The sequence below is a fragment of the Peromyscus maniculatus genome, chromosome 1 (genome assembly GCF_049852395.1).
Source record: "Peromyscus maniculatus bairdii isolate BWxNUB_F1_BW_parent chromosome 1, HU_Pman_BW_mat_3.1, whole genome shotgun sequence".
Taxonomy (NCBI): Eukaryota; Metazoa; Chordata; class Mammalia; order Rodentia; family Cricetidae; genus Peromyscus; species Peromyscus maniculatus.
The window spans coordinates 32,047,767-32,065,570 of NC_134852.1; positions in this window are offsets into that span (position 1 = coordinate 32,047,767).

Sequence of the window (17,804 nt, forward strand, 5' to 3'; positions counted from 1 at the left end):
AATATGGGTGAGTTTAACATTATAAAATCAACCACTGCCTTTTACAAAAATTACATACTAACCAGAAAACCATGATCATTTGAAAAGTAGGAAAATGGCCTTTGATTCTCACCCACCTGTGATTTACGCATCAAAGAAACAGGTTATGAAAGAAGGGGACCCTTTGGAATGATACAGACATCTACTAAAAGTGAATAATTTAAACACTGTGATAAACCTGTGGTTTTGGACTAAGCCCTCAGTCAGGTCAATGTGGAGTCACTCACACTGTTAGCCTAATTTTCTTAGTAGTGCACACATGTCACCTGTTGCTAGTTAGAGAAGTCAGGATTCACTCAGTCATAGGTATTGTTCATGGGCAGCAGACGGGGTTGAACAAACCCTTAAGTTTGAGATACCTCACTCATGTTTTCCACCTGTGAATTCTTCCAGAGTACATTGAAGCCCCACATTTTCTGAACCTGTCCTGATTTTGAGGACAGTCTCATTCTAGACACAGGAATAGAAGCCAGTGTCTGTCTTTCACACAATTATTATTTTGTCTTTGACAAAATGTCAAGTATCAGGGTCAATGGGGACCCATGAGAACACTGCGTGACAGCAACACACCCACCTCCTACAGACATTCTCTCTGCCCAGCCCGTGGGAACTTCACAAAAGCAGAGAGCACACACCTGACACCCAGAGCATGCAGAATCTGAGGCCAGAGCTGCCATAGGCTTTGAGAATAAAATCCTAAGGGCCAGGCTCATGACTCACCTCAGACCACAGGAAGGCCAGTGCTCTGGGCCTCTCCAGGTATGATGCCCATGACTTTGAGGTAAATTGAGGTTTGTGACATACCAAAGGTACCATGGATGCACAAAAGTCAGAGGGGCCAATCATAGGGTACACTTCGAATGTCAGATTGGAAGAGTGAGTTGTGTTAAGCCCCCTTGGCCACTGTGACCAAGCTTCATGGTCATGCCCAGTTAGATGTGGAATGGGGCAAGTCATCCAGTTTTGGCAGGTGGAGGTATAAGTACAAGGACAAACAATCCAGAAGAAAGTAAACAAAAGTGTGTCAACCACCCATCCAGTGACCACTATTTACTATTACATTTTCTTTCCTGACTATATTTTTTTTTATTTTTTGTGACTGTGTCTCACATAGCCCAGGCATTTCAAACTCAGCATATAACCAAGGATTACTTTGAGCTTCTCATTCTCCTTCATGTATCATCATTGAACAAAATCCTGGGGATCAAGTCCAGAGCTTTGTACACAATAAGTAAGCTCTGATTATGAAGTTACACCACAGCCCTCAAATTTTTACATTTAAATAAATATTTGTTGAATGGTTCTTAACTTCTCATACCTGAGACTGTATATGTGTCCAGGTCCACACACACATGCACATGCATGCATGCACAACTTTACTTCTTCTAGGATATACACGCTTTGACCAGCACCAGGAGCAAACACTTGTCAACAGGATGATGCTGAGATGGCCAGCTCAGAGTTCTGTGAGGGCTGAGAGGGATCTGGGGTTAGCAGAGGAGTGGGACCTGCAGTGAGAAAGCAGGAGTAGAGTCCTGACTCCCTGGAGAAGGTAACTATTCTCAACACATTGCCACAACAGGGACACAACTGAGGGTCCCTAGATAGAGAGAGGCTGATGGTAGCCCTACTGTCTGCCTCATAATGGTGTTAATATGATATTTGTGTCACAGGTGGGTGAGAATGAGCTTGATAGTGACATGCAGAGTGAACCTGAAAACTCAAAACCTTTCTAACACAAAATTTAAAAACTCTCAGAAGCTAAGAGCACTTGTTGCTCTTTTAGAAGACTTGAGTTCAGCTCCCAGCACACACATCAGGAGGTTCACAGCTGCCTGCAGCTTCATATCCACAGGCAATGATGCCCTCCTCTGGCCTCAATAGGAACCCTGCAAACACACGTGGCATACACACTTACAGAGAAAGATAGAGACAGGGACAGAGAAAGGGACAGAGACACAGGCTGAGAGACAGGGAGAATAAAAGCAAATCTAAAATAAGAGAAAACAACCTCATATTTTCCATTATAATTCAGGTTCTCACAACATAAGCCACCACCTTCTCACTGAGCAAGTTCAGGCATTCCCTGGGCTGATCTGCAGCCACAGCATGTCTGACATTGGGTCCTGTCCCAGTGCTGCTACCTCTTGGATGATGACTGATAATCAGGACTGTCTTAGGATTTCTATTGCTGTGAAGAGACACCATGACCATGGAAACTCTTATAAAGAAAAACATTTCATGGGAGGGCTTTTGGCTTAGAGATTCAGTCCATTATCATCACAGTGGAACATGGTGGCATGCAGGCAGGCATGCTGCTAGAGAAGGAGCTGAGAATTCTACAATTTTGATCCAGAGGCAACAGGAAGTAAACTGAAACACTGGATATGGCTCGAGCATAGGAGACCTCAAAGCCTGCTTCTACAGTGACACACTTTTTCCAACAAAGCCACATCTACTCCAACAAAACCACACCTCCTAATAGTGCCACTCCCTCTGACCTTGTTGGTGCTAATTACATTCAAACCACCGCATCCCACTTCCTGGCCCCCATAAGCTTGTAACAATATCATAATGTAAAATATATTTAGTCCAACTTTAAAAGTTTTCATAGTCTATCACAGATCAACAATGTTTAAAAGTGCTAAGTTCAAAGTTTCTTCTTAGATTCATGCAATCTCTTAACTATAATCTCCTATAAAACCAAAACTAAAAAATCCTGGTTCAAACAAATAATGGCACAGATATACATACTCTTCCAAAGCAAAAGAAATGGGCATAATGAGGAAATACTGGACCAAAGCAAGACGAAAGTAATCTAGGCAAAATACAAACTCTGCATCTCCATGTCTTACTTCAAACGACTCATCAGGTCTACAACTCCTTTCAACTGTGCTGAATACAACACACTTCTCTCTCTTGGACTGGTTTCACTCCCTGTTAGCAGCTCATCTCAGCAGGTACCCCAGGACTCTGGCATCTCCAACATCTTGGGGTCTCCAAGGCAATCCAGGCTTATCCTTCATGGCTTCACACAAGGCCTCTCTGGGCCTCCATTCAGGGACAACACTGACACATGCCTAGACTCAGTGGTTTCCTTAGTTGAGGAGGAAAATGCCATAGCCCATTTCTTCCATTCTAGATCCAGAACCAGATGGCCAAAGCTAACATGATCTGTTGTTCACTGGGGCTGGAACATGACCCCCTTGTTTAATTACATCTCCACCAATTTTCTGTTTTTGTTGATTTCCTTCACTGCCTAAGCATGGCTGTCCTGGAATTTGCTCTGTAGACCAGGCTGGCCTCAAACTCAAAAAGCCCTGCCTATGCCTTTGCAGTGCTGGGATTAAAGGCATGTACCACCACACCCTGATTTAAGCTTCTTTAATTTCTATTCACAAGTTGGAAACTTAGCTTGGTATGATCTTGCCCTGAGGTCACCACTCCCTTTATTCCATTTCTTCATCTGTTTATCTCTTTGAACACAAGAATTAGTTCCATTCCACATCCTGTTGCTCTTTCTCCTCAAATTGTACATTTTGTATTTTTCGTATCTCAGCTTCCTCTTTTTCATTATAAATCTGTATAATAGTTGCCAGTCATAACCACACAACAGAGTCTATACTAGGCTGTTTTGAGATTTCCTCTGCCAATGGAATTAATCCAAAACACTTCACTTAGCCTCAGGCAGGCTTTTGGGACAAGGACATAAAGCAGCCATATTCTTTACCAAAATATCACAAGAACAATCTCTAGGACACATATTAATACTCTTCTCCTCTGAAATCTCTTGACCAGACCCCCACAGTTCAAATAACTCAACACCAATGTCTTCCATGTTCCTACTTGTCAGGCCCATTAAGCAGCACTTAAAGCATTCCACTGCTCTTCTAATCCAAACTCCCAAACTCCATATTACTCCAAATGAAAACATTGTCCAGCCTATCACAATACTCCAGTCCCTGGTACCAAGTTCTGTCTTAGTTAGGGTTTCTGTTGCTGTTAAGAGACACAATGACCACATCAACTCTCATAAAGGAAAACATTTCATTGAGGTAGTAGCTTACAGTTTCAGACCTTTAGTCTATTATCATCATGGAGGGGAGCATGGCGGTGTGCAGACAGACATGGTACTAGAGAAGGAGCTGCTACATCTTGATCCACAGGCAACAGGAAGTAGACTGAGACACTTGGCATGGCATGAGCATAGGATACCTCAAAGCCCACCCCCACAGTGACAAAATTCCTTCAACAAGGCCACACTTACTACAACAAAGTCCCACCTCCTAATAGTGCCACTCCCAATAAGCTTATAGGGACCAATTACATTCAAACTATCACAAGTACTCAAGAGCTTCTCCCACATTGGCCTCCAGCAATACAGTCACCTTGCCAGGGACAGAGGCTAGAGGAAAGCCACTATGAAGACCTGAATGTTCTAGAAAAGGTAGTTGGCAACAAGAGCATACAGTGTGATGGGGACAAGTGACTTATGAAGAGGCCTCAGTTGTTGGGGGACATTGTTCCTGGAAGCTCAGAATAAAACCGGGGAACCTTAACCAGAAGCACTGAGTAGGACAGGGCTCCATAAAGTTGTAGTACAAGGCTATAATCATAGAGGAGCCACTCTGCCAATAGACTTACTCTACAGTACCCAGCAATTGTGCAACACCTCCTGGTGACCATCAGCCGGGTGCTCCACCACCAGAACCTGCAGCTGCTCCTCAGCTCCACCTGCCAACACTCACCTGTATTCTCTACTGTCTGACTCTGGGAAGATCCCACTCCTTGGCCCTCAAGGAGGGCGGTGGGAGACCCAGCTTCTCATAGACAATTGAGAATAGGGTGTGCTGAGTGGAAGTGTGCAGAACTATACCCCATTTCTAAGATGACCCTGAAACCCAGAAGCCATCTGCTCCCTCAGGAGCAGATAGCATTGTGGCTGCCACATCCTCCTGATATTGAAGGTGAGAGTACTACTTCAAGTCATTGGGAAGACCTTGCTCCCACTGTTTAAGATACTGTCTAGAATGTTCCACAGCATCCCCTTCAAGACCTTTGTACATAGATCTGAAGTGGCTGAGCACTTGGGGGCACAGCTTCACAATTACAGACAGAAGAACTGGGCTCTGAGTGTCTAGCCATTGTGCATAGACCACAGCCCCTCTAAGTGATCTGGGTCCTGCCTTGGTTCCCCATCACCAGGTCATGCCATCACACCTTCCACATGAGGCCCTTGTGGGCCAGAGACTGTACCAGGAATTTCACTCCAGGCCTGTGTGTGAACTGAGATTGGGGCTGTAAAAGCAGCCACACTTGTCTCAGGGGTGACAGGGTCACATGATCTCAAAAAGGAGCATGTCTGCCCTCTAGAGCAGTGATTCTCAACCTTCCTAATTCTGCAACCGTTTAATACAGTTCTTCATCCTGCGGTGACCCCCAACCATGGAATTATTTTAATAACTATAATTTTGCTACTGTTGTGAATCATAATGTAAGTATCTGATACACAGGATATCTGATATGTGACCACTGTGAATGAGCACTTCATAACCCTTCTCAAAGTGGTTGAGAACTGTTGTTCCAGTGATGCTTCCTGCCAGAAGGAGCAAAACAGTCAGGTTTTTGGCAGAAATGGGGAGAAGCAGCATGATGTGAAGGGAGGACCCACAGGAGACTGGAGGGGTCACAGTGGGATTCAAATGTTGTCAGTGGTTTTGTCAGAAAAGCTGCCATCAGCAATGGAGCTTATGGAGTTTGAAATTCGCCAAATAGCAAAGCTAAAGGCTGGAGAGGCACCCTGGGAGTAGAATAGTCTCCAGAATGCCCCTTGCTGCTTCTGAGCTTCCTCCTGCTTGCTGCTGCTGTGTTCCTGCTGTATGCGACATGGTGTGCATACTGTGTGAAAGGATGCCACTGTATCCAGTACAGTGTGTTGTTGGATTTTCTTTTACTCTAGCCCACATAGGAACATCATAATTTTGTTGTTTTTGCTCTTTTGGGCACTGGCCACCTCCCAGCTCCCAAATCACACACGGAGGCTTATTCTTATTATAAATGAACTGCTTTTGCTTGGCTTGTTTTTAGTCAACTTTTCTTTTCCTTTTTGCCTCTGGGCCATTTCCTTTTCTTTCTTCTATAATCTTTCTTTCACTCTCACTCCATGGTTGACTCTGTAGACAGATGGCTGTCCCCTAGCATCCTCCACCCATTTTGTCTTCTCCTGCTTTTTTTTCTCCTTCTATTAATTGTTGCAGGAATCTTAACAGGTCCTGTTAATAAAATAAAACCTTGAACCAGGTATTGGGGTGAATGTGGGAAGATCAGAGAAGCAGAACAAGTCACAGCCACATCACCTTGCCAATTCCTCAGCTGATCGTGTTTCCTCAGACTGGAAGCTTCTGTGTCCACATTCAAATGGGTCTCAGCTGAACTGTGCTGCTCAAAGCCTAAAAGCTTAACCAGCCAAATGCTTCTAGTTTCTAGTCCTCATGTCTTATATACCTTTCTGCTTTCTGTCATCACTTCTGGGGATTAAAGCCTCACTTTCTGGGATTAAAGGTGTGTGTCACCATGCCTGGCTGTTTCCAATGTGGCCTTGAACTCACAGAGATCCAGTGGGATTTCTGCCCCTGGAATGCTAGGATTAAAGGTGTGAGTGCCACCATTTTCCAGCCTCTGTATCTAGTGGCTGTTCTGTGCCCTGACGCCAGATAAGTTTATTAGGGTGCACAATATTTTGGGGAACACAATACCACCACAATTAATCCTCTCTCCTGCCAGCTCCACCTATCCTTTCTCCTGCCTTGCTATTGGCTGTTCAGCTCATTAGTATATCATCAGGTGTTTTAGACAAGTCAAAGTAACACAGCTTCACAGAGTTAAGCAAATGCAACATAAACAAAAGTAACACATCTTAAAATAATATTCTCCAACAACAGCGTGATTGTTTCTAGGGAAAATCCCATTCCTCGTTGGGCATTTTACTTTCAGATCATAATGAAAATATTTTTTATAAGAGCAATGATGCTTTTTTGCAGTTGAGAGGCAATTAATGATGGTTTCTATTTTCTTAGTGGTTATTGGTCTATTTAAATTGTTTTTCTGTTTTAACTTTTTTATGTGGTACCTATTTGTAAAATTATCCATTTCTTTCAGATTTTCCAGTTTTGTGGAATAAACATTTTTTAAGTATGACCTGATGATATTCTGGATTTCCTTGTTGTCGGTTGTTACATATCCCTTTTCATTTCTGATTTTGTTAATTTGGATGCACTCTCTTTCTGCCTTTTGGTTATTCTGGATAAGGGATTGTCTCTCTTGTTGATTTTCTCAAAGAACCAACTCTTTGTTTCATTAATTCTTTGTATCGTTCTCTTTGTTTCTATTTTATTGATTTCAGCTCTCAGTTTGATAATTTCCTGGCATCTATTCCTTTGCTTCTTCTTGTTCTAATGCTTTCAGGTGTGCTGTTAAGTCACTAGTGTGAGATTTCTCCAACTTCTTTATGTGGGCATTTAGTGCTATGAATTTTCCTCTTAGCACTGCTTTCATAGTGTCCCATATGTTTGGGTATGTAGTACATTCATTTTCATTGAATTCTAAGAAGTCTTTAATTTCTTTCTTTATTTCTTCCTTGACTCATTGGTGATTCATTTGAGCATAATTCAGTCCATGAGATTGTAGGATTTCTGTAATTTTTGTTGTTGTTGTTGTTGAAATCTCACTTTAAGCCATGGTGGTCCAATAGAATACAGGAGGTTATTCCAATTTTTTTTGGAAATGAAAAGGCCAAACATAAGAATAATAGAGATAGAAGGAGAAGAATACCAACTCAAATGCACAGAAAATAAACTCAACAATTTCATAGAAGAAAATTTCCCCAAATTAAAGAAGGAAATACCTATGAAGATACAAGAAGCCTATAGAACACCAAACAAACTAGAATCCCAAAAAAAAGTCTCCTTGACACATAATAATTATACAACTAAGCATACAGAATAAAGAAAGAATATTAAGAGCAGCAAAGGGAAAAGGCCAAATGACTTATAAAGGCAGACCCATCAGAATAACACCTGATTTCTCAATGGAGACTTTGAAAGCCAGAAGGACCTGGACAGATATAACACAGACACTAAGAGACAATGGATGCCAGCCTAGACTAATATACCCAGAAAACCTTTCAATCACTATAGACGGAGTGAACAAGACATTTAAAGACAAAACCAGATTAAAACAATACCCATCCACAAATCCAGCCCTACAGAAAGCACTAGAAGGAAAATTCCAACCTAAGGAAGTCAGATACACCTATGAAAACACAGGCAATAGATAACCACACAACATTAAATCTCAAAGAAGAGAAATACACACTCACTACCACCAAAAGATAACAGGAATTAACAACCAATGGTCATTAATATCCCTTAATATCAATGGACTTAATTCACCTACAAAAAGACACAGGCTCACAGAATTGATATGAAAGCAGGACCCATCTTTCTGCTGCATACAAGAAACACACCTCAGCTTCAAAGATAGATACTACCTCAGAGTGAAAGGCTGGGAAAAGTCTTCCAATCTAATGGTCTTAAGAAGTAAGCTGATGCAGCTATCTTACTATCCAACAAAATAAACTTCAAACTGAAATCAATCAAAAGAGATTTGGAAGGACATTATATACTCATCACAGGAAAGATCCACCAAGATGAAGTTTCAGTTCTGAACATGCATGCCCAAATACAAGGACACCAACATATGTAAAAGAATCATTACTAAAGCTTAAATCACAGGCCAATGGATAGAATTAGAAAAAAAATAATCATCCTGAGTGAGATAACCCTGACCCTGAAAGACAAACATGTTATGTACTCACACATAAGTGGATATTACATGTACAGGATAACCAGGTTACAATCCAAAGTCCCAGAGAAGGTAGGTAACAAAAAGGACCATAAGAGGTACTATTGAGAGCCACTGGTAGTGAAAGTCCATGAGAGTATACAGCAGTGACAACTAGTGTTCAGAAGGTCAACCTATCATAACTAAGGGTTCTGTTAGAGGAAACCATCACACAAGGTGTTATGGAATTACTGCCTTTTGAATGAACTGGCTGTCTCTTGCTGTAAACTTCTTGTGAAATAACAGATATGAGTCTCCCCACTTACCATGCATCTCCATGTTACGTGTACATGTACTCTCACAATTGCATCTCAATCTTGGGCACAACCTTCTCTATGCATTGGGGTAATTGTCCCAAGCTCTGTTTATCTTTCATTAACAAACACCTGGCTAGGGTCATTCTCCAGACAAAAGTACTTCAGCAAAGATACCTTTTTCCAAGGACAAAACTGCACATAGATAAACATTAGCTCATCTCACTCACAGATAGAGAAAAGAACCACTAACAATTAAATCCTCAACCCCTTACCTTCACCCTGGGTTATTTACACAAGACCCCAACTTAAAAGATTTACTGCTCACATTCCTGGGATGAAGTTTTAGCCATTTGCTAGATACTGAGTTAAGGCAGTTACTTCCCCCTGACCCAAGGAGATTGCCTCCAGGCCAGGCAGGCAACAAGTGCCAAACTTCTTTCTTGTACAAATTAAGTTTTTATTCCTCCTCAGCCAGGTGCTATTCCTAGATTTTCTCCTCAGCAATTATTCTGAGTGAAAGTGCTTTTACTAACCAAATACTACACATTCTGACATAGGTTACATAGCCACCTAACATATGTCCCCCTCCCTATCAGAAAGCAGCTACAGCTGAGATGAGAGGGAAAAGCGGTGCCAAAGACAGTTTACTTTCTTGTGACTTATTGATCACTAACATTCTACCTAGCCATTTCTAGATTATAGTTTGAACACATAAATTCCCTAATTGATCTTAGCCGTTAGTTGACCCTACCAGAGAACTCCCCTTTAGTCACTCCCCTTTTGGGTTGTAATTGGAAATTGATAATTAATTGCTTTATGAGTGGGTCCTTATCACCTCTTTCTGAGACCCTGAAAACTTCAAGCCTCACAATGCTTTACCAAAGAATTACTGCATGTGTATATATACTGGTTCTCTGAGAGCACGAAGAGGATTGATGGTGAAGAACAAAGATGAGGACGGAGATGGAAAGAACTAGATAGAATGATGAGAAAACAGCAGAAGGGACTGAGAGCAGGGGGGACAGAGAGGAGCTAAGTAAGAGAGCAGAAAAGAAACTGTGCAGATGGAATCACCATAGAAGAATAAAGTGAATGGACTAAAGAAATAAGTGTGCATAAATTCATTGAATATCCCTCAGAATAGAATCCTCAGCTGGTTGGTAGACTCTTCCGCAGACCCTGGGAACAAGCAATATAGGCTGGACCTAATATTGTTTGTGTTAAGGGACACATGGCTTTCCCTGGGAAGGGGAAATACTTGAGATCTTCTGGGTAAACTGGGAGTGGGAGCGGGGGGGGGGGGAGAAGGAAAGAGATGGAGGGATGGGAGCATGAGTGATCAGGCTGGTTGAGCTGGGATGGGAAGGAGGGGGAGAGTAATGAAAGAGATATGCTGGGGATGCTATGAATGTGTTGCTCTGATTAACTGATAAATAAAATGCTACTTAGCAAGTAGCCAGGCAGGAAGATAGGCAGGACAAGCAGAGAAGAGTATTCTGGGAACAAGAAAGCTGAGTCAGGAGTCACCAGGCAGACACAGAGGAAGCGAGATGTAAAAGTACTGGTAAGCCACAAGCCACGTGGCAAGTTATAGATTAACATAAATGGGTTAATTTAAGATGTAAGAGCTAGTCAATAGTTTTCCAGAGCTAATGGCTGAGCAATTTTAATTAATATGAGCTTCTGAGTGATTATTTTATAAGTGGGCTGCAGAACTGTGGGGGCCGGAGAGGGACTGGAGAAAACTCCAGCTACAAAAGGCGCCCAACAGCTCAAGTTTCCACCTTAAACCTGAGAATACTTAATAAACAAGCCAAAATGGAACCAAAAACAGCTTCCTAGTTGTGTCTCACACTGGCAGCAAGACACTGCAACATGCAGGCTTGAGCTAAGCCACATTACACAGAGGTGTCTCCAAACTGTGTACTATGCGGCATGGTGGATTTAGCCTTTGCTAGTACAAAAAAAAAAAGATTTCTGCTTGGATAGAAACATAGACCCACTGCCTCCCAGAGTCAGTGGAAAGCACGGCTCCCAGTGCTGGTGGTGAATTATCGCCACCATGTTGAAAAGCTAAATTGGGTGGAGCTAACAGCCGAGACTTCTACTTCAGTACTAGCTGCTGTAGTTTAAAACAGTAGGTTCACAATAAGACAGATTCAGATGGAATAGTTTACAATGTATGTAAAAATGTATGTAGTCTTGAAAGAGAAAAAATCAAATATATATAGTTATATGCAGTTATATAAAGAAGTAGATAGTTTTTAAAATAAAGTCTTTTAAGAGACAGTAAAGGTAATATAAAAATAAGCCACTTAAAGATGGATATTACACAGAGAATCTGGATTGTGTTGTCTTTGATAATTTTAACTGCAGAGAGACATTTGATTGTAAAGGCAGGTAAGTTAAACCAATATGTGTATTTTAAAGGTACCTTGACTTCAAAATTTGGATATAAGGATATGTTGCTTTGGAAAGGAGGCTCTGCTTTTGTTTCCATAGAAAGCAAGAAGCTATGGATTTGTTCCAGATTAAGATACATCAGGTTTGACCAGCCAAGACCCCCTGAAAGGTCTCTGATGACACCATGGCCCAGATGATCCAACATCCAGAATGGTTTCAAGGCAACTGGCTCAGACAATACACCCTCACAGACTACTCCATAATCCTAAAATTTTCTTTATGTCCCCATAGGAATACAGCACCCTCATCCAGCAGGAAGTAGTATGAGAAGCTATGCCCAAATTCCCAAAATATTTTTTATGAATGTTTATTTTTATTTAAATCAGGTTGATTATAAATGCAATATCTTTCTAAAAAGGGGGGAGGGATATGATATAGATATGATAGGATGAAAGGGTAGATTATTAAATCTACTTTTGAAGAGCAACTTGTTTAAAATGTTTGACATTGCTATGGATTTTAGTTTATTGATACAAGTTTAAACATAACTTTGTTATACTGTATATATATTTCTACTCTCATTTGAGGTATTATGTTTATGTAACTCATTTAGATTGTAATGGATAATTAGAAAATACAGATTAATAATTAGTCCTCTGTGATAGTCAGACTTGTAGCCATGTTTTCTAGGCATACATAGATACATTTCAGATAGATAGGTAATCTTCAAATACTTCAAAGACCTACAGAATATGGAATTTAAAATGTTTTAAAAATTTAGACTTTCTGGACAATGAGACATGTCTGCTCCTGGCAGCACTGATTTACTTCAGAAATGAGGATGGGTATCAAAGCCACTCTGTATGGAGTTTATCTTCTTCTTGGCAAAAATAGCCATTTGGGCAAGAAACTTCTTGCCTGGACTGCTTGACAAAATGTTGCATTGACTGGACATGAAGGACCCGTAGGAAGGTGACCACTGAACTTTGCTTGGCAAAATGGTCCTTCAGGTTCCTACTATGCAGAGGAAACTGCCAGACATTTTACAGGACACAGAGAGAAGTGACTGAGAGACTCTAGGCCTGTGGGCTGAAGACAGATACCCCTACTTTACAGAGGAACTTTGGATGACTGTCCAGGCTGCCAGCTGTCTCTGTCTACTCTCACAAGACTCCTGAAAGTTGCTTGCATCCCTCTCCCATTTCTCAGGTAATAGTATATTCTTCTGAGGTCTTTGATGTAGTTGAAGACTAGATAGATATAATTTCCTTAGTTATGATAAAATATAAGTTAGATATGAAACCTTAGACTCACAAATATAGAGTAGATAGAATATCTTCTTTAATTTTGCCAAATACAAATAGACTAGATATTACAAACAGACTAGATATTGTAACTGTAATTCCTGCTTGACAATTGTTCTATGTAATTTTACTATGTTAACATTAAAACCTCCCCTTTTGAACAAAAGAAAAGGGGAAATGCTGAGGATGCTATGAATGTGTTGCTCTGATTGATTGATAAGTAAAATGCTGATTGGCCAGTAGCCAGGCAGGAAGATAGGCAGGACAAGCAGAGAAGAGAATTCTGGAAACAGGAAGGCTGAGTCAGGAGTCACCAGTCAGACACAAAGGAAGCGAGATGTAAAAGTACCAGTAAACCACAAGCCACGTGGCAACTTATAGATTAACATAAATGGGTTAATTTAAGATGTAAGAGCTAGTCAATAGTCAGCCTGAGCTAGTGGTGGAGAAATTTTAATTAATATGAGCCTCAGAGTTATTATTTTATAAGTGGACTGTGGAACTGCAGGGGCCCTGAGCAGGACTGGAGAAAACTCCAGCTACAGAGATATCTTGATAAAGGGGCCATATGGGGAGGTTTATAGAGAAACCTGGTGCAAGGGAAACTCCCAGGAATCCACAAGGATGACCCCAGCTAAGACACTAGCAATAGTGAAGAGGGGGCCTGAACTGGCCTTCTCCTGTAATCAGAGTGGTGACTACCTTAGTTGTCATCAGGAAGCCTGCATCCAGTAAATGATGGAAGGAGACACAGAGATCCACACTCAACGGCTGGACCAAGGTCCAGGAGTCCAGCTGAAGAGAGGGAGGAAGGATTGTATGAGCAGGGGACGTCAAGATCATGATGTGGAAACCCACAGAGACAACTGAAACAAACTAGTAGGAGCTCACAGACTCTGGACCAACAGCTAGGGGGCCTTCATGGGACCAACCTAGGCCCTCTAAATGTGGGTGACAGTTATGTAGCTCTGTCTGTTTGTGGGGCCCCTAGCAGTGGGATCAGGTGTCCCTAGTGCTTCAGCTGGAGTTTTGGAACATATTCCCTATGCTAGGATGCCTTGTGAAGCCTTGATGCAAGGGGAGGAACTAAGTCCTGCCTCAACTTGATATGTAATGCTTTCTTGACTCTCATGGGAGCCCTGTCCATTCCTGAATGGAGGAGGAGGGAATGGGAGGAAGGGAGGATGGGAGGTGAGGGTAGAGAATGGGAAGTGAGGAAGTGACAGGAACAAGAAGCCTAAGTGACCCTTGACACACATGCCGCCATATTTGGGCTTCGCTCCTCTTTTTCTAGATCTAGGCCTTGCTTAAGTCTCCATAGCACCAGAACCTCTTCTCAGAAATACCAGAACCTCCTCTCAGAAATCAGGTGACTGTGCTACAGTTAGGCAATAATAGATAATCCCCATAGCAACATACCCTGTTGGCTGAACAACCCATGATTAAGAAAGCCCCCTCCCTGTTTGAACTCCCCCTTGTCCCTGCCTATATATGCCTTAAGAGGAAAATAAAATTTTGGAGCTTGATCAGACATCCTGTCTTGCTCTCATTCTTTGTGTCTCTTGTCCCTCTCATTTGCCAGTCCTCCCTTCAAGTACCCATTGAAGACCCCTAAAGAGCGTTTTCTTAATTAGTGCTTGATGGGGGAGGGGGAGGGCCCAGCTCATTGTGGGTGGAGCCATTCCTGGCCTGGTGGTCCTGGGTTCTATAGGAAAACAGCCTGAGTAAGCCATGAGGAGCAATCCAGTAAGCAGCACTCCTCCAGGGCCTGTGCATCAGCTCCTGCCTCCAGGTTCAGGCCCTGTTTGAGGTCCTGTTCTGAATTCCTTCAATGATGAACAGTGATATGGAAGGGTAAGGTAAATAAACATTTTCTTCCCCCAATTTCCTTTTGATCATGGTGTTTTATCACAGTAATAATGACCCCAAGACAGTAAGTTTATGATTTAAAAATACAAACTGAAATGACAACCTACAGAACAGAAAAACATATTTGTAAGTCATCTATACAGTACAGCTTTTGTGTTCAGAATAAATAACTGAGACAACTCAGGAAAAAAGTGATCTCTACTTATCAGGGAAATGCAAATTAAATCTACTGTGAGATACCAGCTCATTCCAGGTAGAATGGCTATAATCAAAATAACTGACAACAAATGTTGCAGAGGATGTGGAGAAAGAGGAACACATATTCACTGCTGGTGGGTGTGAAAATTAACAGAGTCATTATATGGAACTTATGGATGTCCCTCAAAACATTGGAAATACCACATGACTCAGATATTTTACTGGGCATATACCCAGAGATCCTGTATCCTACCATAAAGATATTGGCACCCATGATTACTGCTGCTCTATTTGATATAGCAAAGAGATGAAACCAATCTAGATGTTCATCAACAGATGAATGCATAATGCAAGTCTAGTGCATGTACCAAATGAAATATTATTCATTTCTAGAGAAAAATGAAATCACAAAATTTATAGGAAAGTAGATAGACTTAGAATGTATACTGTTAAATGAGATCACCCAATCTCGGGGGGGAAACCACATGTTCTTTCTTGTGTGTAGATCCTAGCCTATATAATGTATGCATGCACATATGTAATTAAATATGCAGAGGTACAGTACAACATATAGGGAGAGGAACTTGAAAGGGTAATTTTAAGGATGCAAAATACTCCCCAATGAGTTCTCATACATGCTATACATTGTGTGAGTCCTCTAAATGCTTGCTCTCTCAACATGGAACATGGTTTTGATGTAAATCACGTCCTTAAGCAACATCCACATGTAACTCTGTGCTGCCACCTTACTGGGAGCCCAAATTTGAAGTTATGTTTTTCATCTTTTAAATGTCCCTGTACGATGCAATTTTTGTAAGTACTACCAATTTAGGGTGCATTATTCTTTAAATACGAAATCCAACTATAACAATTATAGTGAGTAAAGGCTTCCAAAGTATGCTTAAATAATCATAATTGGGGAATTTTTGAAAATGCTGACTTACTGCCCCTGAATCTCAAAGACGAACACACCAGGAATTACCAACACTGAAAAGTTTGCAGTGTTTGATTTGGTTTTCTGCCAGGGATGGCATATAAGACAGCTGACAAGCTGCCAGCAGAGATTGGAGAAAAGGGGACCCGAGATTGTGAACCATCAACCCTCTGTGTGTTCCCCTCCAGATCTTCTGCTTAGCATGCCTCTAGAGGGCCAAGGCAGAAATGCCTACGTGTCCCAAGGTCATGCTTTATGTCGTGCAAATGTCCTCCTCCACATAAAACTTCTTGTAATACTAGTCTTTTTCTTCTATCTGATCTTCATGTTCTGTGTTCCTAGATCAATGGTGATTCCTTCTGAAGGAGTATGGAGACAGTGTGGCAATTGATGGAGTGAGCTACTACAAGTTTTATTGGGTTCCTAGATTAAAAAGAGCTGCCAGAAAAGGTGAGCTTCCATTCATGGAAACTCTATAAAATGGATCAGGTCTTCCTTGGAATTGTTGGGATATAGAAGAATAGAAGTTGCTGACTTCCAGGGAAAGATTTCTTGTCTGAGGTCATTGTGGCCCACCAGTCATGGGGCTTGGTGTTTGCAGAGGGCTGAGGAGGAACTTAGGCAGCTGCAGGGGTCTTGAGGTCGGAGCAGTCTGTGTGAGAAGGAAGTGAATGTCTAGTGCATTGACTACTGGTTTTTGGTTGTTGATTTGTTTTGTTTTGTTTTGTTGTTTTTTGATACAGGGTTTCTCTGTGTAGCTTTGTGCCTTTCCTGGATCTTGCTCTGTAGACCAGGCTGACCTCGAATTGCCTCTACCTCCCGAGTGCTGGGATTAAAGGCGTGCACCACCACCGCCTGGCCACTGTTCTTATTTTTACCTTTTTTGCGAAATTGCATGTTGCTAGCCTCTGGGTCAAGTGCTCAGAAGATTGTATAATCAGTAATAATAAAAATAGATTATGCTTGTTTGGTGTTAAGTCTGGGATAGTTCCTGTGTTTAGTAAAAGATGATGAAGAATATATTGGTGATTTTCTAAGAATAATCTTTGGAATTATGAGAACATTTTGTATTGGGTGATTTCCCCTTTTATTTGTGTTCCTCCTTTACTTATGATAATAAAAGACTGAGGTTACCAGGGCAAAAGCAGAAGCTAAGAGAAGCTAGGGAAGCTGAATATACTGTAGCAGACAAGCTACTTAGCAACTGCAGAAGCCCAAAGTGACCTGTCAGCTTGCATGAGCACTGTCTCTGAATCATTACTGCACCTTCCAGGTATCCCACCCTTCAGACCCCTGAAACTGCTGAGGCTAGTCCCCGGCAGGTTCCATTTTATGTTGTAAGTCTAGAATGTGTTATTGTTAGTAAATTAAAGTACTTTGCTTTAAATTTTTTTCCTTTTATTTTATTTTACAATACCATTCAGTTCTACATATCAGCCATGGGTTCCCCTGTTCTCCCCCCCCCACTCCCTCTCCTCCCGCCCAGCCCACCCCCCAGTCCCACCTGCTCCAGGGCAAAGCCTCCCCCTAGGACTGCGATCAACCTGGTAGACTCAGTCCAGGCAGGTCCAGTCCCTTCCTCCCAGACTGAGCCAAGTGTCCCTGCATAAGCTCCAGGTTTCAAACAGCCAACTCATGCAATGAGCACAGGACTCGGTCCCACTGCCTAGTTGCCTCCCAAACAGATCAAGCCAATCAACTGTCTCACCTATTCAGAGGGCCTGATCCAGCTGGAGGCCCCTCAGCCTTTGGTTCATAGTTCATGTGTTTCCATTCATTTGGCTATTTTTTTTCAATAATTGAGTAAATCCGAAATTTATTATAAGCCACAGTCGTCCTAGGGACCTCCAACTTCCTCTAAGGTTCTATGGGTTGTGGTGATTGTTCTTTATTTTATAT